We start from the raw sequence: 13074 nt of genomic DNA, 5'->3' as shown, positions 1-13074 counted from the left end.
TAGAAAAGATCTTTTTCTCTAATTCAGTACCAACTTAAACATTATTGTTTAAATCATTCTTTTCTCTGGTTACTGTGTTGGTCAGCAGCAGTTATGTAGCTCATCAATCATAGATGACCTTGTGATAACCATTTTTGGTTCTGACTCTACTTCTAGTTTCTTCTCAATTTTTTATCACCATCTCCCCCATTCCCCACCACACGCACATATTCCTATGTTCATTTTGTGTGTGTGTGTGTATGTGTGTGTGTGTGTGTGTGTGTGTGTGTGTCTATAACTAATTCTCATTCTCTTTTGCAATATAAATAAAAAATTGGATTGGATATACTTTTGGATAAGTTTATATTTTTTTTTAAGTATATCAATTTTTTTAAATTAATTTGTAAAGACCTTATTAAGAAACTGTGTATCATAGTGATTAAGAGTTGGAAACCTGGGATCAGAGAGATAAGGATATAAATCTCATCTCTCTTTATTGGCTATGTGACATTAGACAAATAGCAATATCTCTGAGCTTCACTCTCCTGATCTATAAAATGGAAATAATGATAGTGTTGATCTCATAGGTTGTTATGAGGATAAAAGTAGTATCTACCTTATAACATTGTTATAAAAAAAATAAATGAAAAAATGCATATAAAGTGCTTAGTATAATGCCTAGCACTTGGAAAATGCTTATAAATGTTAGCTGTTATAATCTCTTTTTTAAAAATATTTTTTATTGATTTCAGAGAGGGAGAAGGAGAGGGAGAGAGAGATGGAAACATTAGTGATGAGAAAGAATCATTCATCTGCTGCCTCTTGTACACCCCCTGCTGGGGATCAAGCCTGCAACCCAGGCATGTGCCCTGACCTGGTAATCAAACCAGTGATCTCTTGGTTCCTTGGTTGACACATACCCAGCTGGGCTAGCTAATATGATCTTAATGTGTACTCGGGGATGGTAAGGTAGCTTCAGGAAGTTGTTAAATACCTGAAATTGTTGGCAAAATTTATCTGGAGAGAAGTTCTATATATAAAAGGAACATGATCCAAAAAAAGACTAAAAATCCCTGAAGCCCAGCATTTACCTTTTAAATATTTTAATTTTTCTTGATTCTACCTTATTTACATACCATTCCACCCAGACATTGATAAAGGTTGATGTCACTGACACATAACATTTCATCTAATATTTAAGTTTTTCTTAGAAATTTTTGAAACAAATATTGTGGATCTTATATAATGGCCTTTTTAATTATAGGTATTTTTGTCCTAAAATCTGTATTACTATAATCTTCATTTTATTTGCATGGGTATAATAGACAATACTTTTTATCTATTGTTAACATTTCAAGTGTGTCTCATTAACTTAGACAAAATATTATAGAGTTTGGGTTTTTCTTTTACAAACTCTTTATAAGGTAAACAAATGAAATATATAACATGATTATTGTTAGAGCTGCTCTTTTACTCTCATTAGTTTTTTATTAGTGTTTGCTTTCATTCATTTGTATAATTTCCTGGTACATTTGAATTTATTTACTTTTTATTGGGATTGTAGTGTAACTTTTAACATTAAAATGCATACTGATAAAATGTTTATCCTGATATTCATATGTATTTCAGAAAAAAAGTAAGAATATTTATAAGGATACTAGAGGCCTGGCACACGAAATTCATTCACAAGTAGGGTCCCTAAGCCTGGCCTGCAATCAGGGCCAATCTTTCCTGGCAGCTGGCCCACCACCCGCGTCCATTGCCACTAACTCCCACCACCACCACCACCCCCTGCCCCCCAGGTTCCCCATTGGGCAATCGTGCTGCTGGAGGGAGGGACCAAGATGTTGCCTAGCAAGCCCTGATCAGGTGATCAGGGCCTGCAGGCTGGGGGAAGATTCTGCGTTGAGCATCTGCCCCCTGGTGGTCAGTGCACATCATAGCCGACCAGTCGTTATGCCAGTGGTCAATTTGCATATTACACTTTTAGATAGATAGATAGATAGAAGACATCTTTTTTAAATAGCACTATTACAGGTGTCACCTTCCCCCAACCCCAAGACATCTATTTTTTAATGGAAAAGTAATTTATCAGCACAAAAGGTTTACACTGATAGTAGGTACTTACTTATCTATATAGTAAAAACCCAGCGACCATTACAGAGAAACAACCAGAACGACTGGTCGCTATGACACACACTGACCACAAGAGGGCATAGGCTCCACACAGCTGCCCCTGGTGGTCAGTGCGCTCCCTCAGCCAACCTCCCATGCCCCCTCCCCCTGGCTGGCCAACCTCCTGTGGTCCCTCTCAATTCCCTAGCGGGCTGGCCCCCCCAACTGGTTGGCCAACCTCCAGGTCACTCCCTCTTGCTGGCCAGCCCCTCCCATAGGCTCTACTTGGGGGGCTGGCTGGCCAACATCCCAGGGCTCCTCCTCCTGGATGGCCAGACCCCTGATAGGCCTCAATCACCAGCCAGGCTGAGGAACCCCACCCGGGCACGAATTTGTGCACTGGGCCTCTAGTTTCTTATAATGGCATGTTGTGACTATCTGTTTGAAAGACCACTCAAAACAGATGGGACTAAAAATTAAGCTCTTAGGCTTATATCTCTGGTCAGGGACATGTACAAATTTATATCTGGATAAGAATATAAAATAATTATTGTGTGTTGCTCAAAAATCAGCTTGTCTCCCAGCCCAGCCAGCCATTTGCAAATAATGCATTCTCTCCCTCTCCTGAATTTCTAACAGTTTTAATTACTACAGAACCTTTTTGCCCTATGTTCACTCAACCCTTGATCCATATTAATTAATCTGTTGAGATGAGAGGCAGCAACAGCATCTTGCAGAGACACAGTACTACTCCACTAAATTATATTTCTGATCTTTCACACAGACCAACAGATCCTGTAAGACTAAAGCAGTTGTTTATAGTAACATAGGCCATAATTAAAGAAACAAGATAAAATACTATTAGTGCTTCTCTTCCACCATCCTGAAATAGGACTTAGTACTAGAATTTGGGGAGGATGGTGGTGGAGAAATAGGTATGATTGCCACTTTTCTAATATTGTGTTCTTTCTTGAGTTACTGGGATTTACTTTATCCATCTTGAAATGTGGCACTTCTTTAGTTTGTTGCCTTTGTTACTCCAGTTCTTATATCCCAAGTCTTATTTCCTGTTCTGTTGCTGGCCCTATTCGAAAAATCCTTTACACTTTGGGTTTATAACTTTTATCTGCTCCTAAGTTCAAGTAGTTTTCCCCTTATACTCTAGACTTTTTTACTAGACCACTTGTCATTTTAAATTTTTTTCTTCTTTCTTAAAAAAATATTTTGGTTTCAGAGAGGAAGGAAGAGGGCAAGAGAGAGAAACATCAATGATGAGACCTAATCATTGATCAGCTGCCTTGTGCACAACCCCACTGGAGATCAAACCTGCAACTTAAACATGTGCCCCGACTAGTAATCAAACCTCCTGGTTTATAGGTCAATGCTCAGCCACTAAACATTGCCAGCTGGGCAGGATTTTTTTTTCCATCTCCAGAAGGTTCACCCAATAATAGCCATCTACGTACTCCATAATGATAAGACCGACCGTAGGAGCCAGAAAAATTTCATTGTGTTTTAGCAACAGGAAACTATTTTTTAAACTGTTTAGGCCACATAATTATCAAACTATATTTTTAAATTTACTAATTGAGATTAGTACTTTGTTTTCTTAATTTGATACTTAGTTTGGCATTTTAATTTCAAAATAGAAATAACACTTGTGACATGACTTCAAAAAATATGTGCCGGGGTCTGCTTCTGATAATGACCGAGTAGCTTATATTGGACCAACCTTCCACAGATAGCATAAATTCTGGACAAAATATAACAGCACTGAAGGCACTGGAGAGCAACCACTTAGAAGAAGGAGATGACACTGAGTGAGTTTCCTGTTTTTTACACTTCTAAGCTGAGGGAAGGTCCCATCCATAAGGCAGCCAAAACCTCAAGAGCTAACCTGCTGTTTTACTTGCTTGAAGAATTCAGAAGATAAAATTCAAGTAACTACCACAGATGGAAAGTGAGTGAGAAATCTCAGGAAGAAAACAGCCTGACAGAGGAAACCCCAAATTCTGATTACAACCTATGCCAAATTTTTATCTGATACCTGAACTCCACATGGGCACGATAGACTCCAAGCAGCACAGTTAAGGACAAAGAAATTAAACTGATATTTCGGCTGTTATCCATGCTTGGGAGACAGTCTGGGATTTGAGTCTATTCAAGTTGTTTGCCGAAAAGAGAGAGAGAGAGGAAAATCAATACTCAATACTTTTCTAAGAAAGAGAATTGAACCCATGTTTCTAAAACATGTTACTCAGTGTCCAGAACATGGTCCAGTGTTACTAGATATCTCAAGAAACAGGAAAAAAAATTAATTCATATTCAAGAGCAAAAAGCAAAACTCAAAAGCAATTATTGGAAGCAATCTTGCCCAGATAACCTAGATGTTAGATATATCAGATAAAGGTTTTATAATATGCTCAAGGATATAAAGGAAAATATACTTGGATGAATGAATAAATAGGACATCTCAAGAGACAGGGAAACTGAAAAAACACACAAATTCTAGAATTAAAAATACACTATTTAAAATGAAAAATCACTACTTGGTCTTAACAGCAGATTGGAGATGAAAGAAAAGGCAGTGAACTTAGCTCACTAGAAATCATTTTATCTGAAGAACAGAGAAGGTTGTGGGAGGGAAGATGATAATATAATCAACAGAGTCTCAGGGCCTAATCATGTAGTATAATTGTAATACCCAAATAAAAAGAGGGGTAAAGTGAGGTTGGAAAAAATATCTGAAGAATAATTACCTAAATGTTCCAGTTTTGATGAAAGTCAGAGTTGTACATTTTCATGTAGCTCAACAACCCCAATCAGGATAAATACAAAGGTAATCTATTCTGGGTTCTGGATAGTCAAAAGTGCTTAAAACCAAAAATAAAAGAAAATCTTGAGAGCAAAGAAAAATGACCCATACATAAGAAAATATTGACTCAAATGATCACTCATTTCTCATCAGAAATAATGGAGGCCAGAAGACATGGAAACAAATCTTTAAAATGCTGAAAGAAAAATGTCAACTCTGAAATCTATATTCAGTGAAAATATTCTTAAAGAATGATGAAGAAATAAAAAAGTCTCCTGATAAAAGAAAACTAGAAAACCAGAAAACCTGTACTATAAGAAATGCTCAGAAAATCCTGCTGACAGAAGGGAAGTAAAAGCATCTTGAATTTCAGCTCTTCAGGAAGAAATAAAGATCACAGGAAATAGTTAATATGTGGGTAAATATAATTTCTTAATTTCTTTAAAATAAATATAACTGTACAAAGCAAAAATTATAACATCACCTGAGGCATACAGATATGGATATGACATATAATTCTCTACAATATTTAACAACCTATATAATAAAAGCCCAAGTGACCTTTACAGTGGAATGACTAGAATAACCGGTTGCTATGATGCACACTGACCACCAGGGGGCAGATGCTCAATGCAGGAGCTGCCCCCTGGTGGTCAGTGTGCTCCCACGGGGAACGCTGCTCAGCCAGAAGCGAGGGTCACGGCTGGCGTGTGTAGCGGCAGTGGCGGGAGCCTCCTGCCTCTGTGGCAGTGCCAAGGAGCAGTGAGCTGAGTGGTAAGGAGCAGTGAGCAGGCAGGTGGTAAGAAGCAAAGGGTCCTATCCTGACTGTGAGAGATATGTCTGACTCCTGGCTTAGTTCTGATCCCATGGGGAGTGGGCCTGAACTGCTAGACGGACATCTCCCAATGGGTTCTGGACTATGAGAGGGCACAGGCTGGACTGCGGGGCTCTCCCTCCACTCCCTGAACCCCCTCTCTCAACCCTCCTCGAGTCCTGTGCACAAACTTTGTGCACCAGGTCTCTAGTTATAAAGAATGGGGCTAAATGGACCTATATGGTTGCAAAGTTCTCATGTTTTATATCAAGTGGCATAATATTAACTATTACTTATACTGAAAAGTTAAGGATCTATATTATAATCCCTAGAGCAGTGATTCTCAAACTTTTTGCCACAACACCCCATTACACTACTAAGAATTATTAAGGACCCCAAAGAGCTTCTGCTTACATAGATTGAATCTACCTGTGTATACAATATTAGAACTAAAATTTGAGAAATTCTAAAAATATTTGTTAACTTAGAGTATCAATAATAAGTCCATTACATGCTAACATGAACAATGTGTTTTTATGAAAAATAATTCTATTTTCCAAAACAAAAATAAACTGGTGAGAAGATGGACATTGTTTTTACATTTTGCAAATCCCTTTAATGTCTGGCAATAGAAGACAGCTGGATTTTCATGTCGTTTGTGCTCGATCTGTTGTGATATGTTGATTAGGTTGAAGTATATGAAGAAAATCCTTACTCACACATACTAGTACATGTAGTGGAAAAATGGAGAATTTTAATAGCCTTTTCAGATAATTGTGGATATTCTTCTTTAATACACCAAACCTCTGAAGTGGAGTTTTCTTAAAGGTTAGTTGCCACATGGAATCTAAAACAATGTTAGTTAACTTTTTGTACTCTTCATTGGTCTACCTTGCGCTTTAAATGATTTTGTAACATCATGCGTTGATCATTGGAAAAGAGTGGTCACAGATCAGGTCTTCAAAATGTTGATTCATTTTATTGAAAATATCACAAATGATATTTGTTAATATCACTACCTGTCTCATTAGAAGAATGTTTAAGTTTTGGGAAGATTCCAGTCTTATAGTGGATGCAAGTGCTTACAACTTTTCAAAACTTCTAATTTTCACTTGAAAGTTCATATTTCATCATCGGGAATAAATATTGTCCGATGTTTTCTTGAAAGTGACAGGCTCATTTCATTTATTTATTTATTTATTTATTTTAAATGTGTGCCCATGCCTGAATGGGAAGATATCATGATCATGAAGGTGGTTTTCCCAGGGCAAGGCTTATCCATTACACTCCAAAGGTGCTGATCCCTTGGATTTCCCCAAATATGGAAAAGTTGCCTGCATAATGTGTGGGGGTAGGGGCAGAAACAGCATTTGTGCTCTCCCCTGAAAAAAATTAAATAAATAAAAATGTGTCCCTAGTAACCAAGTCTGAATAACCATTATTTATTGGCCATAGTTAGCTGTTCAGTAAAACATGGTGTTCCATGAAAAACAGTGGCTAGTTCAGCTTGTAAGTCAATCATGTAAGTGCTTTTCTTCCAGTTTATTTCAGTATGTAGCAGAATTGTTTTAAGTGCACATTTCATCTCATCACAGAGTATTAAATAAACACACTCAAGGGTTGATATTTAATAATATTTTTGAAGATAATTTTATTGATTTCAGAGAGGAAGGAAGAGGGAGAGAAAGACAGAAACATCAATGATAAGAGGGAATCATCAATTGCCTGCCTCCTGCACGTGCCTGCAACCCAGGCATGTGCCCTTGACTGGAATCAAGCCCGGCCAACACTCTGTCCATTGATCAATAAATATTTTTCCATCACCTGTGGTTCAGCTGGTTGGAGCGTCATCTTGTACCCCAGAATAGGAAGTGGGTTTAATTCCTGGTCAGCACATTCTCAGGTTGTGGAATCGATCCATGGCCCGACACACATGGGAGGCAGCCCATCTCTCTCTCTCCCCCTTCCAATATATATGATGTCCCCAAAAAAGTATAGACACTTTAATAGCTTATATGTGTTCAATTAAGATGAAATGCATTTAATTTTTTAAAATATATTTTATTTATTTTTTAACGAGAGGGATAGAGAGCTAGAAACATCAATGAGAATAAAACATCAATCAGCTGCCTCTTGCACACCTCCCACTGGGGATGTGCCCGCAACCAAGGTACATGCCTTTGACCGGAATCAAACCTGTGACCTTTCAGTCCTCAGGCTGACATTCTACCCACTGAGCCAAACCAGTTAGGACAAGTAGAAATGAATTTTAATAAACACTGCCTTTATTCGACGTGTATGTGTACATTTTGGGGACACTGTATAATTAAACACAAACTTATTTTTAAAATATATTTTCACATCGAGTATATTAAGTGAAATTGACTTTTCTAATTGGAAATGCATAGTCATGAGGAATACAATACAGTATGGTTTTATATCTACCTGTATATACATTATTAGAACTGATTTGTGCTTAGGTCCAGAACTTTTACCCACCATTGCTTTTGTATCATTAGTGAAAATATTAACACAGTTGGCTCAGGATAAACAAGCGGAGGAATTTTCAAAACTTTGAATATATCACTTGTATTTATCAGGCATTGACATAAAAGAATATCTTCTTGAATGACTAGTTGGTACTGACAGCAGGTGAATACAAACAAAATTAGTACTGCTACATCAGATTCATTTATGTTTTCAGTTAAAATTTTAAATCAGTAAATGTCTGTATTGTTGGGAATTGGCAATGACAATTTCTTTTATGGACTTTACATCCAGCAGGCATTCGTTCAGCAATGTCACCCACATAGGCTTTCCTGGCCTCTCAGCTATTGTGGGAATTTTACCAGCCAATGTAGTATAATAATAGCCTGTGAAATGCTTGAATGGCTTTTTCATTTCCACCTTGGAAATTATAAAACCAGTTTTTGGTATTTAAAGTCATCAGCACACCTGCATTTAAAACTTCAATTCCTTTTTCTTTACATTCTGAATAATTAGTCTCAAAATAATGCTTGGACTATAATGCTACTTAAAAATGTTCTGTTGTAGAAGACACAGTAAGGCAAAGTACTTACATTTATAAAAATCTATTGAAAGATTGTTTTTTAATCCTCACCTGAGAATATGTTTTGAGAGAGAGAGAGAGAGAGAGAGAGAGAGAGAGAGAGAGAGAGAGAGAGAGAGAGAGAGAGAGAGAGAGAACATCTATATGAGAAAAAAACATCAATTGGTTGCCGCCTATACACTTGACGGGGGATTGTACCTCAACCTAAGTGTGTGTCCTGACAGGGAATCAAACCCTCAAGGACAAGATGATGCTCTAACCAACTGAGCTATCCAGACAGGACCAAAGATAGTTTTTATGACATTTTATTTGAGAAAACAAAACTATTTTCACCCAGTTCCTTTGAAGGAGATTCTTTGTTGAGTCAGAGAATTCTAACACTTTCATCTTTTTCAGCATCTTAGAGGTAAACAGGAATGCTGTGGGTTGAGAAAGACATACTTTTATTGTGCTAAAATATACAAAGCATAAAATTTACCACTTTAACTATTTTAAGTGTTCAGTGGCATTCAGTGCATTCACATTGTTGTGCATCCATCACAACTGTCCATCTCCAGAACATTTTCATCGTCCCATACTGAAACTCTGTATCCACTAAACAATAACTCCCTATTCCTAAGCAATAATAAATTCTTAAATATGAAATTTTTTTTCTTTTACAGTAAAGGATGATTAATATGTAAAATAGTTCAATATCAAATTAAGATTTTAAAATGTTTTTGGGAAAAATTATTTTAAAACCACAGTACTCGTTCTTGTTGTGTTTCCATGTGAGTTGCAAGGAAATTTTCAAAATACAACTCTAATAAATAAACAACTTAGAAGTGGTGGAAGCTATGAATAGGTTCTTCACAAAGAATCTAGAAAAAATGGCCAATGAGCACAATTTCATTAGTCATTGAGGAAATGCAAATTAAAACCAAGATTATATATTACACATCCACCAGCATGGCTAAAAACAAAAAGATTGACAACGCAAAATGCTAAGGTGTGGAGCAACTGGAACTCTAATACTTTGTTGGAAGTTTTAAATTGCACATCCGTTTGGGGAAAGATCTAGCAGTTTCTTATACAGCTGAATTTACACCTACCATATGACCCAACAATTTCACTCTTTGGTTTGTTTTTTTTTAAGTAAAAGCATATGTCCACAAAAAAGATTTGTATAAGAATGTTCATAGAAATTGTTCTGTCTTAAACAATTGTTCATAAAAATGAACTGTCTTATAAACAAACTCACATGATTATACAATGGGATTAGTGGAACTTGCTGTGCTGGTTTGCCCCGTACTGAGAAGTTTTCTGGGATTGCAGTGTTAATGCTATGAAACTTTTTTTTGTTGTTGTTAAATATATTTTATTGATTTTATACAGAGAAGAAGAGAGAGAGTTAGAAACAACGATGAGAGAGAATCATCGATCAGCTGCCTCTTGCACACCCCCCACTGCGGAGGTGCCTGCAACAAAGGTACATTCCCTTGACCGGAATCGAACCCCAGACCTTTCAGTCCCCAAGCCGACGCTCTATCCATTGAGCCAAACCGGTTTCGGCAATGCTATAAAACTTTTGAGCAAACCAGCAATACTGGTACAAAGACCTAACTATCCACCTCAACAATACAAAGACCTAACTACTAATACATCCAACAACATGGATGAATTTCAAAACATTATGCTAAATGAATGAAACCTATCAAATAGTTCATATTTTATAAGTTCATTTATAAGTTCTAGAGAAAGCAAAACTATTTGTGGTAAAAACAAAATAGTTGGGGAGAGGGGTGTAAGGAACCTTTGTATAATGTAATATCCTCTATTTTGGTAGAGATTTTGGTTACACAAGTGCACAAATGGTCAATTGAGGTTTCTGTCTATTCTGCATTTTAAAGACACCTGTAAACAAATATTGAACTATAGTTAGTTATATGCATACTGAACTGTTAATGATATGCACACTAGAGTGAGGTATAACTCTGCTTTATTTATCAAGAATGGAATTTAAAAAAAAATAGTATAGAAATGTCAGAAATAGAAGAAGGGATAATTATTTTTTGAGGATTGCTCCTGAATAGAATTGTTTGTTATGACTGTTCATTTAGGAAGATTTTCTTTAACTTTTTACAACACTTCCCATGTGGTCCTTATTTTTTGTTTTGTAATTCTATATATATTTTGCAGGAAGAAGCTTACTTTGTTTTCTAAATCAATAAGCTGTTTTCATTGTTATATGTATGTAATTTGGCTGCAATTTAGTTTATTAATTGCTTTGTATTACTGATCCTTTGCTCTTACAATCTTTTTTAAAGATTTTTATAGCATTTACATCTATAAGCAGGCTCTATATTATAAGGTGTATTTCTATTTCTTAAAGCACTGACTATGTAACTGTACTTGTGGTTATTTTAAACAATGGTAATGCTTAGGACATTCTAACTTTTCTTTAATAATATAGTACTTTAAAATTTAGATCTGGGTTGGTTTTAGGTTAGCTGTTTTATTAACAACATTTTTTAATTCACAAAAAAAGTACATTGTAAAAAAAATTACCCTTAATTTTTCTAAAAATGTAGTATTGCTAGGGTTTTATTTCTTTTCACACATACTTTTTGGTATGGTGGTGGGTTAGCTTAGAGAAGGTACTCAGTTACTATCCCAATATCTTTTAAGATATCTTTCATCTTTTAGTTCTTTCTTCTTATATACCTCTAAATGTAATGTTCTTATAAGGAAGTCATTTATAATAATGGTTCTCAATCCTACCAAACCCAGTGTAATCCTACCAAATCTTCTAATCACATTTTTTTAAAATATGTTTTTATTGATTTCAGAGAGGAAGGGAGAGGGGGATAGAAGCATCAATGATGAGAGCGAACCATTGATCTGGGGGCAGGTGCCCTTGGCCGGAATCAAACCCAGGACCCTTCAGTCTCCAGGCCAACGCTCTATCCATTGAGTCAAACCAGCAAAGGCTCTAATCACATTTTTACTATCCTGTTTCTATCCTGAAATTAAGATTGTTTAACCTACCTACACACATAACTTCAAAAATTAAATATAATTACCATAATTATAACAGAAAGGGGAAATATAAGTAATTAACAAATATTTCAATATGTAAATTTTGGGGCATAGTGTAATAAGTACTCAGATCCTTATATCTATGCATAGAAGCTATGCATGGGACCACTATAAATGGAGACTGTTACAGGTGTGTTGGATTGGTGTCTTATGTACCTCAAGCAATACTGCTGCAGTTTCATAATTTTCTGAAATATTTGACCATTCTTGACAAAGATCTGAACAAAACACAAATTTCCCTTAATTTACATGATATATATATTTCTCAAAATGTTGGCATCTATTAAATTGTACAAAAATAAACTTTGTTTATATATATAACAGAATTCAGTTAGGGGTCAGATCATTATAAATAGGCTTTTCATCTTTGTGAATGTTGAGAAGGACATTGGAAAGTATGAAAGTCAGAGAAGAATTCTCTAATGTGGAGAACTTTCCTACAAATTGCTGGTACTTTGGCTCTAAATGCCATTATTGTCCCTTAATCATTGTGACAATCAAAACACAGACTTCCAACACAATATATTAGGTGGTGGTGTTTGTTTGCAGTGGATCTCTTTGGCAGTTGTGTCACTTTCCAGAATGATGTTTTTAATGCATAAGGTAAAAAGGATTACAAAATAAACCAACTGTGTTGAAATACAAACTCCTGGTTAACATCCTTTCAATGGTGGATACCACACCTCTTTCAATATGCACACTCCGTTTGAGATCCACTAAGTTATAAAGGCCTTCTATTTTGAGGAATCAGTAAACAGTTTTAGTATTATGGATTGGGAAGTACATTTTTAATGCCTACATCATTTTGTTTTCAACATAATGGTATCAATAGGGGATTAACTCAAATAATATAATCTAATAGAATGAGGCAAATATTATAGAAGCTGTATTTATATTCTAAGTTCGTATCTCATTGGAAATTCAGTGTATCAAATGAATTAATGCTTCTATTTCCCATTCTTTTCTCATTATGATTAACTACCTCTCTTATTAATATCAATCATTGCTCAGATCTTTTGCCTAGTACTTTACTCATTATTATTTAAGGGAGTGAGGTAACTAGCAGAACAAATCTTCCTCCATATGCCATTAGACAAGTTGGCAGGGAGCTTATTTGTATTAGCAGGGTAGATTAAACACATATGGTTCTAAGAATAGGAATTGTAAAGCAAGATAAAAGTTATTTCAACAACTGATCATTCA

The 13074-nt window shown here is 35.8% G+C and overlaps 1 protein-coding gene across 2 annotated transcripts in view; it reads left to right on the top strand.

Moving 5' to 3' along the window:
* Nucleotides 1-13074, top strand: part of GPR137C (G protein-coupled receptor 137C) — a 54853-nt gene that overhangs the window by 32781 nt on the left and 8998 nt on the right. The window lies entirely within an intron of this gene.

This window comes from Pipistrellus hanaki (assembly GCF_964339955.1).
Source record: "Pipistrellus hanaki genome assembly, chromosome: 1".
Lineage (NCBI taxonomy): Eukaryota > Metazoa > Chordata > Mammalia > Chiroptera > Vespertilionidae > Pipistrellus > Pipistrellus hanaki.
This window is presented reverse-complemented; position numbering and strand designations above follow the sequence as displayed.